Raw genomic sequence first — 14,111 nt, 5'->3', positions numbered from 1 at the left:
TTATGTTATCAGCAAACACTTTCTGGAAGGTAGACCAAATCTACCTTACCTGCTAGCATTTATTTATATCAACCGCGTTTCAATTTATTGACTCCCAAAGGATGTATGTGTGACAATAATTGATTCACTACACCATTTAACCGAATATTGAATTTAAATCATTTGCAAATTGCGGCAGGGATATTAATTAGTTAGTTTGCCTAGTTCAGGCCCCCTTTTCTGAATGGGTCCCCTGGGTGTTACTGAATTGCTGGGCTTGTAATTATGTGTTCTGGTGCAAGCTGATTAAATCAGAGGCAGACACCTGAAGTCAGCCAAGCCAAGAGATCATCTTGTGGGAATTTGGAGTTGAATCAGACCATGCTAATCAGTCTGCACTAGGAAGTCATGTGGAGCTGGGGTTAAAGCTAAGTATGTCCAGACTTAGTTGGAACACGGGAGAATGAAGCAGACACACAAACAACATAAAAGTGGCCATAGAGAAGTGGAGAGCAGACTCTCCATTCCTGACCTTCCAGCTCCCAGTCCTCATCCCTTGGAAATTCTGGCTACACTTTGTTTCCATCTTTGTATAAATGAGTTTGAATGGGTTTCTGGTTCTTGCAGCCAAATATTGTGGGAGAGATTTAGACACAACCTGCTCCAAAATATAAAGGAATGTAGAAATACCGCAGCCATCTTCCACTGCCCTTTTTACCTTCTGCTCACAATTCTTCCTATAGTTAAGTAGCTGTCGCAGTAATCCCACAAGGAGTTGGTGGCTTAGCGTCAAAAGGTTAAAAGCAGTGGTTTTGGTGAGAAAGGGTCAGATCCTGGATTGTATTCTAATGGTAGAGCCAAGAGGATTTGCTCACAGTATGGGGAGAAAGGGAAGTGACAAGGATGAGGCCTTGGAGCTTTGGCCTGAGTTCTTCAAAGAGTGGTGTTGCAATTTAATTTCCACATTTATGAGTCCTGGGAATTTTATTACCGTTTGTACCTGAGCGGACTGGACAAATATCAGCAGCTAAATAAACAAGGCATGTCTGGGAACAAGCAGGATCCACTACAGTGTGCCCTTTGTCAAGCTCTGGCTTTTCTAGAAAAACAAATTAGGCAGAGATCAGTGAGATTTTATTATTTATTTTTTTTAAGTTTATTTTTTAATTTCTTTTTTATTTTTAATATTTTGAGAGAGAGATTGAGAGAGAGAGAGAGAGAGAGGCAGAGCACAAGAAGGGGAGGGACAGAGAGATGGAGACAGAATCCGAAGCAGGCTCCAGGCTCTGAGCTGTTAGCACAGAGCCCGACGCGGGGCTCAAACTCACAAGCAGTGAGATCATGACCTGAGCTGAAGGCAGATGCCTAACCGACTGAGCCACCCAGGAGCCCCTCAGTGAGCTTTTATCATTCCATATATTACCTCTGTCACTATTTAATATTGTAAGACTATCATTACACTACATACAAAAATATCTAAGCCAAGGTCAGTAAGTTCAAGGTCAAGTGAAAAGAAAATTCCAGACGTGCAAAACAAAACTAATCGAACCAAATGAACACTTAAATGTAAAATATGAAGCATTCCTGTAATATGAGTGAAAAATATTGTCAAATTCTTAAAACTTAGACACTGGGCAATCAGAAGTTCCTCAATACATTCTCCCATGTTTCAAATGCTATTTCTATAATGGGAACAATTTTTGAGGTAAAGAATAAATACTCCCAGTAGTTTTGTGTTGTTAGAGAGAGGGGGAAGGGTGAAGGGCAGAGGGAGAAGGAGAGAGACAATCTCCAGCAGGCTTCATGCCCAGCGTGGAGCCTGATGTGCGGCTCAGTCTTAAGACCATGAGAACATGACTTGAGCTGAAATCAAGAGCAGGATGCTTAACCGACCAAGCCACCCAGGAGCCCCAATGCCCCCAGTATTCTTAGTTTCAGTATCTCATTTTAGGATTTCAACACTGTTGTGTGTTTGGAGAATTTTGCTAAAGTTTTCACCAAAAGTTCAGCTTTTCTTCTCAAAAAACCGCTTATAATTTGACTTGTGACTGAAGAGTTGGCAACAAAGTTTTTACTTTATTGTACTTTATGCAGTTACTCACGGTCAATACACTGTAGTGACTGAATAAGCTTTGAAAAGCAGTTAAAGTTAGTATTTCGTTCCATCCCCCCCCACCCCATTGCTTCCTTCTGCTCCAGTCCTGCCTGAGCCGTCCCCCCAATGCCCCCTCCCAGCCCTGCAACACACACACAAAGAGAGAATAAATTGTGTGTCATAATACTTCTCAAAAGTTTTCCCGTAGCAGAGCTCAAGCATACCAAGTATGACTCTGAGAGAATTGCCAGGCCACACTTTTTTTTTTTTTTTTCAATTAAACACTACTCGGCCCACAGGTCAATAACTAAATGCCAGCAGACTAACAGAAAACTGAATCCTTTCTCCCTCAGAGAGAGTTGTTGGACATGACAGCACAACGAGATAATGCCAACTGCAACGAAGTGATGTGACAGGGCCTTCCATCTGAGGCTCTGAGGCTGTAGAACTTTTACATGCTGACTTTCCTTTCTTTCTCAGCAACTCTCAAGAACACCACCTGAGAAATCAGAACGGATCAAAACAAAAACCCTGACCTAAGGAGAAGGGGAGCGGTTTTCTCTCCAAGGATCTACCAGAGCCAAGAGAATAGTATAGACAATGAAAACATGGAAGGGATGCTTCTTTAGGTGGGAAAACATGGTCTCACCCCCAGGGATGTAGTTCCTCAAAATAGGATTAGGTATCTAGCTTTAAACTGAGAATGGAGTCCTTGACTGTGTCTTTCGCAAACACCACACACTTAGCCTAACAACGATGTGTCGACAAGCCTACAACTGTAGCACGTGAGCCTCCCCTCATCAGTGGCTTCAGTTATCCACGGTCAACCACGGTGGGAAGCGGACGACCCACCTGACTTCGTGTAGGAAGGTCAACAGTAGCCTGAGGATACATCACAGTGCCTACATCATTTACCTCACTTGATCTCATCACCTAGGTATTTTATCATCTCACATCATGACAAGAAGAAGGGTGAGTACAGTACAGTAAGAAATTTTGAGAGAGACCACATTCACAGAACTTTTATTACAGTACACTGTTATAATTGTTCTTGTTTATTGTTAGCTATTATTGTTCTCTTACTGTGCCTAAATTATAAATTAAACTTTATTATAGGTATGTATGTATAGGAAAAACACATAGTGTATATATATATACACACACACACATATATATATGTATACATACATACAACCATCTTCAACTTTTAGGTAATCTCTGGCCTCACGGTCATCTGTTCTTTTTCTGTTACTCTATTATTGTATTTTCACACACCTACAGTTTCCAGTGGCCACTGCACGATCCCTAGTTCTATGATCAGTGGCACAAACTACATTTCTTTGGGCATGCAATTTTTTTGTTGTTTATTTCTTTATTTTGAGAGAGCGAGAAAGCACAAGTCAGGGAGGGGCAGAGAGAGAGGGAGAAAAAGAGAATCCCAAGCAGGGTCCACACTGTCAGTGTAGAGCCGGACATGGGACTTGAACGCACAAACTGAGATCATGACCTGAGCCAAAGTCCGACACTTAACTGCCTGAGCCACCCAGGCACCCCTGAGCATGCAATTTTTAATGGAAAATCTCTGTTAAGTAACCTACAAACATGTTACTAAACCAAACATTAGTAAAATCAGTGTAAATACTCCAAAGAAAACTGAGCCTTTTCAATCTCAGGAAATAACACACACACACACACACACACACACACACACACACACACACAGCTCCCAAAGCCTGGGATAATAATTTGGATATTTTCTGAACAGTTTGTTAAGATAGTCTCTGAAGGAAGGTAAGACACTTAGCATAAGACAACTTCCTCAAAATTCTCTTCACCTATTTATAACCCCCTCACCCCATTCCTTTCCACCTCATGGCAGTTTTTCCAATACCCTGATTCTTTTTTTTTTTTTAAGTTGTATTTATTTATTTTGAGAGAGAGATAAAGCAGGGGAGGAGCAGAGGGAGGGAGAAAGAATCCCAAGCAGGCTCTGAACTGTCAGTTTGGGGAAGCCTGATGTGGGGCTCCATCCCATTAACTGGGAGATCATGACTTGAGCCAAAATCAAGAGTCGGAGGCTTAACTGAGTGAGACGCCCAGGCGCCCCTCCAAAACCCTGATTCTTAGAAAACCCAGTCTTTGCTGGATGGCTTACTCATTCCCTACAAATTCCCACTCCTCAAACCTCCCGGACAGTTCTTTTCCATATACTTTTTTATGGAGAACTGTCTACTCCCTTCTCTCTGACGCTCAGCAAGTATTCTTGTCTAATCAGAAAGAAAAGGCATGAATAGCCCAGAAGAACAAACAAAGCATATTCTTCACAAGGGGGAATGTGACTATGTACACCTTGGTAGTTTAGTGCTAGTTTGTTCCTGGTCCGTAAATATATCCAGAGATGCTGAGGACACAAAATGACTACAGTGCATAAAGCAAGGGGGTAACAGAAGACAATGCAATACTAGTGAAATTTCCAGAATAGAAGATCAAGAAGCTGAATGCTGGTGCTTATGTCGATCTGCCAGCAGGGCGATCATTAGTGTTCCATTCCAGAAGCATTGCTTTTCGTCCACTGTGTGACAGACATCGTGGGTGTTGTGAGGAATGCAAACATGATACAACTTGGTTGTGGCACTCAACAAGATGGCAAATCCTTGAAAACAATAACAAAAAACAATGCTGAACACATCTTTTTATTCTCCTGAGGCTTATCACCATATACCATTTCATTTTAAATTAAACCTTTGTTTTATTCGAGACAGAGAGAGAGAGAGAGAGAGAGAGAGTGGCAGAGGGAGAGAGAATCTCAAACGAGCTCCATGTTGAACCCAGAGCCCCGCACAGGGCTTGATCCCCTGGGGATCATGACCTGAGCCGAAAGCAGGAGTCGGACACTCAACTACCATATATCCTTTTAAACTCTTCATAGCAACGCTCTCCCATTGGGTATGTATTCATCATCTTGGTACCTCGTCCCGGAGGTTGAACTTCCCAAGAAGTAAACCGGAGTTTGGGAAACATGGAGCGTGGAGGAGACAAGACACAGGAATTACTTGATTCCCTATGATTCTTTCAAAACTTCTGACTCTTCCCACTACGTTCCTCCAGACCAACATGACCCAAATATTTCCACCAAGACTTAATCTTGTTCAACAGGCCCCAAATACAACTTCCCTTCCTTGGCTTCCTCATAACCCTAATGAGGGTGTTACTGCAAGGTGTGGCTTTATAATTGCAGTAGGTGGAGGTTCTCACACTTGCTTGCAGGTTAGTTTCTATTTCCCTTTCAGCACGGAAGTGAGGTGCCTCTTTTGATTTTTCTGGTGAAAAATAAATGAGGATTTCTTCCAGTCCAGGCTTGTATGAAGAAAAGGAAGAAGCATAGCAGGCTTATTGTGGCTCTATGTTGGTTTTTAGCAATTGGAGTGATTGTACTTTTGAGAAGCCAGTGGAATCAGAGGAGTCTGAGACTATCAGACCAGAACACTTTTACTTAGGGCTAGTACATTTGTGAGGGTAAACGCAACACTATAAGGATGTAATGACATTGGGGGGGTCACATCTATTGCTAAGTCGTATTCCCTGTCTCTGCGCTGTTTCAAATGATTTTGAATTTCCAATGATTTTGATTTTGGCTTCCAGGTGGGAGGTTTGTCTCCTCTCATTTAATAAAGGATTTGCGCAGTGCCCTGTAATAGCACCCAACCTTGATAACTTTATTTTGCCTAAAATGTAGTGTATGGCATCGAAGCATGAATTCCCCTGCAGTGGCTGCCTCTTAATCTGCTCATAAACTAGACATTTTCTGCTTATTCATGATGACAGAGTTTGTTAAATTCAGGAAATTGAGGAGGAAGTTCCATGATATTATTATCATGCTTCACCAGTCTGGTGGTTTCCTTAAGGAGGCATCTTATTGCCGCTGAAACTGGGCGAGTTCACATGCAACATACTTTGGGTAATTTAGCTGCTTCTTTAGCTATTTAAATGTACAGAGCCAATGTTCAGTCTTGTGTTTTTCTATTTCTCATGTCATGACAGAGCACGGAGGGCTCAGACCACTGAGGCGGGCGTATCTGGACTCTGTCACTAGCTTCCTGGCATCAGACAAGTCATTTAACACTTAAGTTTTCATTTCCACATGTGTAAGGTAGGTGTACAGATACCTACCTAGGTAAAGTATCGTGAGAGTATATACTATAAAGTTCTTAGCTCAAAACATGGCACATATATTGAAATTAAACGGTAGGTATTCAAATCATTCTCTGTGTTGTCGATAGCCATGCTCTACATGATCTTATTCTGTTCTTGTGACTCAAAGGTTCTCTAACCATTGATGACTCCAAAATGTATATGTCTATTTTCAACCTTTCCCCTGAATGCCAGATGTCATTAGTAAGTGCCTCTTTGACATCTCCACTTAGATATTCAAAAGGCATCTAAAATTCACTTCTGGTGGTAAATTATAGCTCACATCTCCCACAACCTTCTTTTTGTATGTTAATGGAAGTCCTATCCTCCAGTTGTTCAGGCCTACACAAGTTAACTTGTACTACCCTCTCTTACTGTCTCCCATTTACACAACACCACCCCTCCACCTCTCTTTCAAGTTCATCAACAAATCACCTCAGCTCAATCTTTACAATATGTTCAGAATTTGGCAAATACTCAGGACTTCCATTTGTCATCTGGATTATTGCACCATATACCGGACTAATCTCCTCTCATCTATCCTGAAAAGAGTGAATAATTTAAAAAGTAAGTTAGATTATGTCAGTTCTGTACTCAGTTACCTCCAGTGTTTTCCTGTCCCTCTCTAAGTAAACCTCAAAATCCTTTAGAATGGCCTAGAAAAGCCCTGCAGGATCTACTCCCTACTCTCCTTCTGTTCTCTTACCCTGTCTCTCTCTCTCTCTCTCCCCTTGTTCCCTCCCATAACCACACTTGCTTTCTTTATTCTTTGAATACAATACGCACACTTGTGTCTTTGGGCTTTGTATTTGTCATTTCCGCTGCATAAGCCAGTGGTCAGTAAACTTTTTCTTTAATGGGCCAGGTGGTAAATACTTTCAGTTTTATGGGCCACACATAGCCTCAGTCACAACTATTCAACCCTGCATACTACAGATGCAGCCATAGACCATATGTTAACTACCGAGCATGGCTGTGTTCCAATCAAATGTCACTGGACAGAATTTGGCCTACCCCTAGCCAATACTTCTCTTCCCCCACATTTGACATCCACATATGATACATTCCCAAATTTACTTTGTAGGGGCCAAAGGCAGACCACTCCAAGATGGCCCACTTGGGTATGAAGAGTATTTTGAGTTAAAAAGCAATCGAAACACAGCAGATTTAGGAAAAGCTCTTTACCTTTTTTCAGGACTGCCTAAAAATTTAGATAGAGAACCTGCTCCAAGAAAACAGCTACCACCATAAATAACTACATTATTTTATGAATTAGGTATGGTAGACAGGGAGGAACCAATGAGGCTTCTTTGATGAAAATCGTTTATGTCCCATTGTCTCTGAGAGGCCAACCAAACCTTTATTTTTACCAAACATTTGTTCTTTTTCATTTTCCTGTGAATCACATTTTTTCCCTTTGAAGTTCCACATCCCTACACCCTTCCTTAGTTGAAAATGATACATATACCTCATTTTGTCTGTCTTTAGAATTTCCATGTCTGTGTGGATTTCCCATATGTACAGAATTAAATGTGATTTTCCCCTGTTAATCTGTTTCATGTCAATTTGATTCTTAGTCTATCTGGAAGGACCTTGAAGGGGACAGAAAATTCTTGTTTCCCAACACCTTCATGTCCCTGCCCAGTTGTCACAAATATAATCTTACCAATGTGGCCTTCCTCGACTTTTTCCCAAGCAATAGGAGCAATTTTACCCTCAATACCCCCCTCCCTCCTTCCAAAGACAGTCAGGCACTTCCTATACCCACCCCAGTCTCCTTACTTTTCTATAGCAGTAACTACTATATAAGACAGTACATTTATTTGGAAAGGATTTTGTTTTCTTCTCTGCTGTGTCCCAGGGGCATAGAACAGTTGCTTGTGATAGAATGAAACAATGGGCTCTAGGCCAGAAGGCAGGAGTCCCTTCCTGCTTTTAGCATATCAATATAAACCTTCAGCATTTCACATAACCACTCACATTGTACGTGTCCCTTTCTAAAATGGGGAAAAAATAAGGCATGCTGTAGAGATCAAATCTAATGATCAATGCAAAGAGAAAAAAACAAACACTGTAAAAAGTAATAGAAATAAAAATTTTGTTTGTCAGTTGTACCCTAATCTCTTTCAGGAAAAATAGAAGAACTTTTCAAATCAAAGAACTTTGACTTATTCAAAGTTCTAAATGACCAGAATAATTTATGGTCATTCTCTCTGCTTCAAACTTTGCGTATAGAGGAAAAAAATTGAAATCTTCAGAGATCATGCAAAGATTCAATCTGATTGATTTCCCCTATGTCCAAGTATTTCTTAATAATCTAAGCATCCACTGCAGAGATCAGGCAGAGGCCATCATTTGGGTCTCTATTTTATAAATTAAGAACCAAATATCATTGCATTTTAAGTAATTAAACCTAGAGTTGCATCATTCATCTACCTGTTTCTCTCAGTCATTTGGTTTGCAAGCTATGACTTACATTTACAGGATACCTAAAATGAAAAGGTCAGATGCCAGAATATTATTGTCCAATGTTTATGACTTCTACTTCCTTGTGAATTAATTCCAATATTTGCTCTTATTAATTCTAAGGTGATCAAGTTTCAGAGAAGTACAAAGTTCTGTCCAATGTAAACTCTCATCTTCCCACACAGAAAGACTTGGCCTCTCCAGATACAGTAGAATGAGCATTTCTTATACCTGGGTGGAGAATTGCTATTCACCAGGAAAGTAGTGTTAGGGGTCAGAAAACTTGGAATGAGGGATTGGGGCTAACCAGAAAAAAAAAAAAAAAAAAAAAAAAAAAAAAAGGAAGCCAAAACAATTCTGGCAGAGTAAAGCCCATTTTGCTTGCTGCCCCTGAGCATGAATTGTTATGTCCAATTAGCAAACATAGGATCTGAGATTTCCTTGGCTGTCATACAACTCAGATTGCTGCTTTAGTGGCAGCCAAATCATTATCCAGAAGCATATTTGAGAGAGGGACAGAGATCCTCAAAAGAGCATATTTGAGACATTATTACTACAGCAGCAGGCACAAAGTTCATAGTGTGCAAGAAGTGAAAATTCCTTCCTCTTGAAACACTGAAATTGTTTCCTGACTTGAGGCCCACCCTAAATTTTTTTCTAACCTGGTGTGGAAAATGGGTCTTGTCACATTAGGTAAGCTAAGGACCTGTTTTTGTTTTAAGCCATTTCAGGTTTTAAAAGCAGTCATTTCAAGATGTTTGCTTTCTGTCCCCCTCTCACAATGCTGTCACGGTGGCAAACCATGTATTGACCTGCCACGTCCTCAGCACAAGTAATAAATCACAATCCATCAAAATGCAAAAGGATAGTTCTGGGAGGCCGATTTGACTTCCTGCAGGATACAGCCAGGATGTTGCGGCAGATTCAACAGGTTTCTAGTGCAGAATGCCCATACCCTATCCATCCAATACTACACCCCTTTGTCTAGCTGTAAGACCCCAACCAGGGGTGGAGGCCTCTCTGCAGCCCTGTCCCGTCTACTGCCCTACTATGTGTGCAGTTTACTGCCTGCACCAACTGAATGGGATATGGGGTGCTTTCTTTTCTGGGAAACTTGCAATTTCCCTGGATCTCCCCTAGAGAGGAAGGTACAAGTTCTTTCTCTATTTGTGGATCATTAGACTTAAAGGGAACAAAGGGAGATAGAAGATACTTGAAGAGATAAATATGTTTATGGGGTGCCCATCCCCAACTCTCCATCCTGCCTGAGGAATGAGGTACAAGGTGTAGGACTCCCCGTACTTGTACCTAACTCGTCCACTGCCTTCCCTTCATACCTCTCTGGGGAGGGCAGAGAGAGCAGACAGAATTCCTTTTTTTTTTTTTTTTTCATTTTTGTGACCACTATTGTCTGCCTCGTAAATCTTTCTATTTAAAAGGTAAGCTTAAACATTGAGGTGTCTCATTTGATTGCCCGCAAGATTTTTATAATCTTCCAATGGAGCAAGCAGGGTCCCATTTCTCTGAGCCTAAGGGGTTCACCGTAAGGGGTGTGGTTGGAAGAGTGAATGATGAGTGGCAGAAAAACCATGCTGATAAATATCTCCATTTTCTTATCCTGCCATATTACATTGTATTCACATCCTTGTGCTATCATTATGATTATTTTGGTATAAGTTTTTATACACTCGAGAAGGAAAGAAGTCATTAATTTTGTTTCAAAATATTATCCGAAAAAATCCTAAATCCTAAATCCTCTGTTTTTCTCCCATTAGGAGGAAAAATATTGGTATCGAGATTATCCAAAGCAATGGAGTCAAGGTAAGGCAAGGTAAGACAGCGGCATAACATCCCATTTCTCTTCCGTAACAGACCAAGACCCTCTGACGTAAATAATCAAACTCTGGATAATGCGATCACTTTTGCAGGAGAGCCCAGCGCCTCGACCCAATAACTCTGAACCTATGCTCCTCTGGAGAATTGAAGTCATCCCCCTCCTTAGGCTCTGTCATTCCCCTTTCATTTTACCTAGGATAGGGTTAGGTAAGAATAAATCTCAGAATTTGTGAGAATAAGCATTATTTCTTTTTATCCACTTTCCAATTTCTGTCTTCCATTGCATTTTTAAAAAACCATCATTGTAAGCATGGTTTTAAAACATTTTGACAAAGTTTTACATTCATGTTTAACCTTGTGGAGATGATCAGATTTTAGGATACAAATTACCAATGAAAATTGCAAGATTCTGAATCAAATTTACAAGTAGCATCAACAGCAAATATTCTGTTAATCCACCTGAACTTTGTCCTTCCTTCTAGGTTTAATTAATCATTCTCCAGGGGTCTCCGGGTTTTCATTCTATTTCACCGATCCAAGTTTTTAGTTGGTTTTCTACCCAAGTACTGGAATAAATATCATTCCTCCTAATACCTTATTATCGCTGCCTTTGTGGTTTTCCTTTGTTGGTGCTGACATTTTATTTGTTTGTTTTTGGTTAATGACTTTTCTAAATCAGTAGTTTTGAAAATGTTGCGTTTTCTCTTGACTGGTCACCATCCAAACAGCTAGAAAACTCAACTGACCGTAACAGTCCTAAGGGTCAGCATCATGTCTAGTGGTGGTAGTGATGTTGTTATGATGGTGCCTAATGCTGATGTCGCATTATCAAAAATTTCATAATTAATTATTTCTTGGAATGTTTATATAGAGATGTATTTATTAAAAGTGTTAGAAAAATATATATATTCACTCTAGTTTTACCCTCTTTTATGGTACCCCCTTTTAATGAATCTACTCTAGGGGTGCCTGGGTGGCTCAGTCGGTTAAGCGTCTGACTGTGGCTCAGGTCATGATCTCAAGGTTCCTGAGTTCCAGCCCTGCATGGGGAGGTGGGGGGGTGGGATGGGCTGTGTGCTGACAGTGCAAAGCCTAGAGCCTGCTTCGGATTCTGTGTCTCCCTCTCTCTCTGCACCTCCCCCCCCCACTCGCACTGTCTCTCTCTCTCCCTCAAAAGTAGATAAACATTAAACAAAAATTAATGAATCTACTCTAGGTGCCAGCACAGCAAACCAAACTTCTGTTAGGCTGATTTTCTCTCAGCTGTCACACGCCACCCTCACTGGCTCAGTTCCTCTATCCTATTTACCCCTGGACCTTGGCTCAGGCTTTTGTTCTGCCCCAAACAGATACATTGTATGATTCTCTACTGTTACCTCTGGCTCTAGCCTTGCATCCCCTTTGGTACAACTTACGATATTTTTCTAGACCTTTTTCTGCTAACAGCGCTGTAATTAGGAAACACACAGTGGCCACCCCTGCCTCCCCTGCTTGCCATACCAGTCCTCAGGGACACTGTCATGGTTGAGTTACCCATGCCATGGTGGTGACAAGGAAGGCTGACCTATGATATATAGAGTAAAAATTTAGTTTACCAGAATAATCAATATACCTAAACTCCTGTGAGATTTATATTTTGGGATCAGAAAATAAACTCTCTCTTATCACAGCATAGATTTATGAAATTAGTCTTTTGCATTATCTCCACTTAGGTTGTATTTGAGTCCAAATTTGCTTATCCCTTGCCTGGGGCTATGCAAGGGTAGGTTTCCACGATGGGCCATGGGCTGGGTTGGCTGAAAGATTCTATTGATTTAGGACTTGGCGACCTTGATGAATAAGTTGTTGAAGTGTGGGTTCAGGAATTCAGTCCTGCCTCAGGCTCAAAACCTCTGTTCTCTTTCTGTCACCTAAGTGACTTTCTGCTTAAGAATTTCAAAAGCTTAGCATAACTGAATTCTAAGCTGATGCCAAGATACCTTGTGTTATGCCAAGACAAAAGATCAAAAAAGGAAGAGTAATGTTCAGTGACTGAACCTGAAAATAATACAGCCAATATCTTTCATTTGTATAGCATTTCACGTTTTTAAAAGCATAATATCTGTTTAATATTCACAACAATACCTGTGTAATCACTGCCCCGAATTTAGGATTGAGGAAGTAAAGCTCAAGGAAGAAGAGTGGCTTGTAAAGTCACACAGCAAATAAATGGCAGAACAAAGGTGAACACTCAGCCCCCCTGGATCCTCTGTCTCCCAAGTCCTTTCTTCTGTACCACACTGCTTTGTGAATAGCCCAAGTTGTAAAATGACAACATGTTCTCAGGCATCTGAGAACATGTTTTGTTTTACCTTCATTTTAAAGATTGGTCCCAGGGGCGCCTGGGTGGCTCAGTCAGTTAAGCGTCCGACTTCAGCTCAGGTCATGATCTCGCCATCCGTTAGGTTCAAGCCCTGCATTGGGCTCTGTGCTGACAGCTCGGAGCCTGGAGACTGCTTGGGATTCTGTGTCTCCCTCTCTCTCTGCACCTCCCCCACTCATGCTGTGTCTCTCTCTGTCTCAAAAATAAACAAACGTTAAAAAAAATTTAAAGATTGGTCCCTATCTTCTACCAGATTTTCCTGATTTTCCTCAATATCACTTTTCCTGGGAGTTCTTCTTCTAGGTCAAATCTAACTCAGCTGTAAAATTTCCTTATTCTCCACCTGCCAAATTTTCTTCTCATTAAAATCCTCTTTAGAATCCAATTAATATGACAAACCTATAGTACCCTTTTTAAAATTATTTTGAACATATGAATTCAGGAATTGAATTTTTTACATGGTGTCCTGTCTCCTGTTAATACTCAAAACACATTAAATAACCTTTACCAGAAAAGTTTCAGGGTCTGAAACTATGGATAGTGCTGACGTTTTCCATCATGTAAGGTAACTCCTCGCAGGGATTTGTGTGGTTTAGATAACCCAGCACATGAAAAGGACTTAAGGACAATGCCCTGCACATAATATGTGTTCAGTAAAAATTGTTTTGTTAGTGCCATTATTCCATTACTGTTTGGCACACAATGGAGTGTGAGGTTGAGGAAGACTTAAAAATGTACTCAATTCTCTCTCTTTATTTAAAATAGTTATTTATTTATTTTGTGAGAGAGAAGGAGAGAGAGCGGGGGAGGAGCAGAGAGAGAGAGGTAGAGAGAGAATCCCAAGCAGGGTCCATGCTGTCAGTGCAGAATGGGATATGGGGCTCCGTTTCTCAGACCGTGAGGTCATGACCTGAGCTGAAATCAAGACTCCGAGGCTTAACTGACTGAGCCAGCTGAACACCCCCAAAATGTACTCCATTCTAAATGCCTTCTGATTTGTACGTTAAAACATTTAAATCACTGCCTTTGTTTGGGTGTTATTTTAAAATAAACATCATTGTTAATTTTTACAAGGATTACAAGAATTCTAGCCTGGTAAATTTCTGTTTACAAGTCATAGTTTGCAAAACCTGTTCTGCCCGTACAGTTACCAGCAGTAAAGGTTATATGGATGGTGTTATG

This window comes from Panthera leo, chromosome B2, assembly GCF_018350215.1.
Source record: "Panthera leo isolate Ple1 chromosome B2, P.leo_Ple1_pat1.1, whole genome shotgun sequence".
NCBI lineage: Eukaryota > Metazoa > Chordata > Mammalia > Carnivora > Felidae > Panthera > Panthera leo.
Note: the sequence above shows the minus strand (reverse complement) of the source record.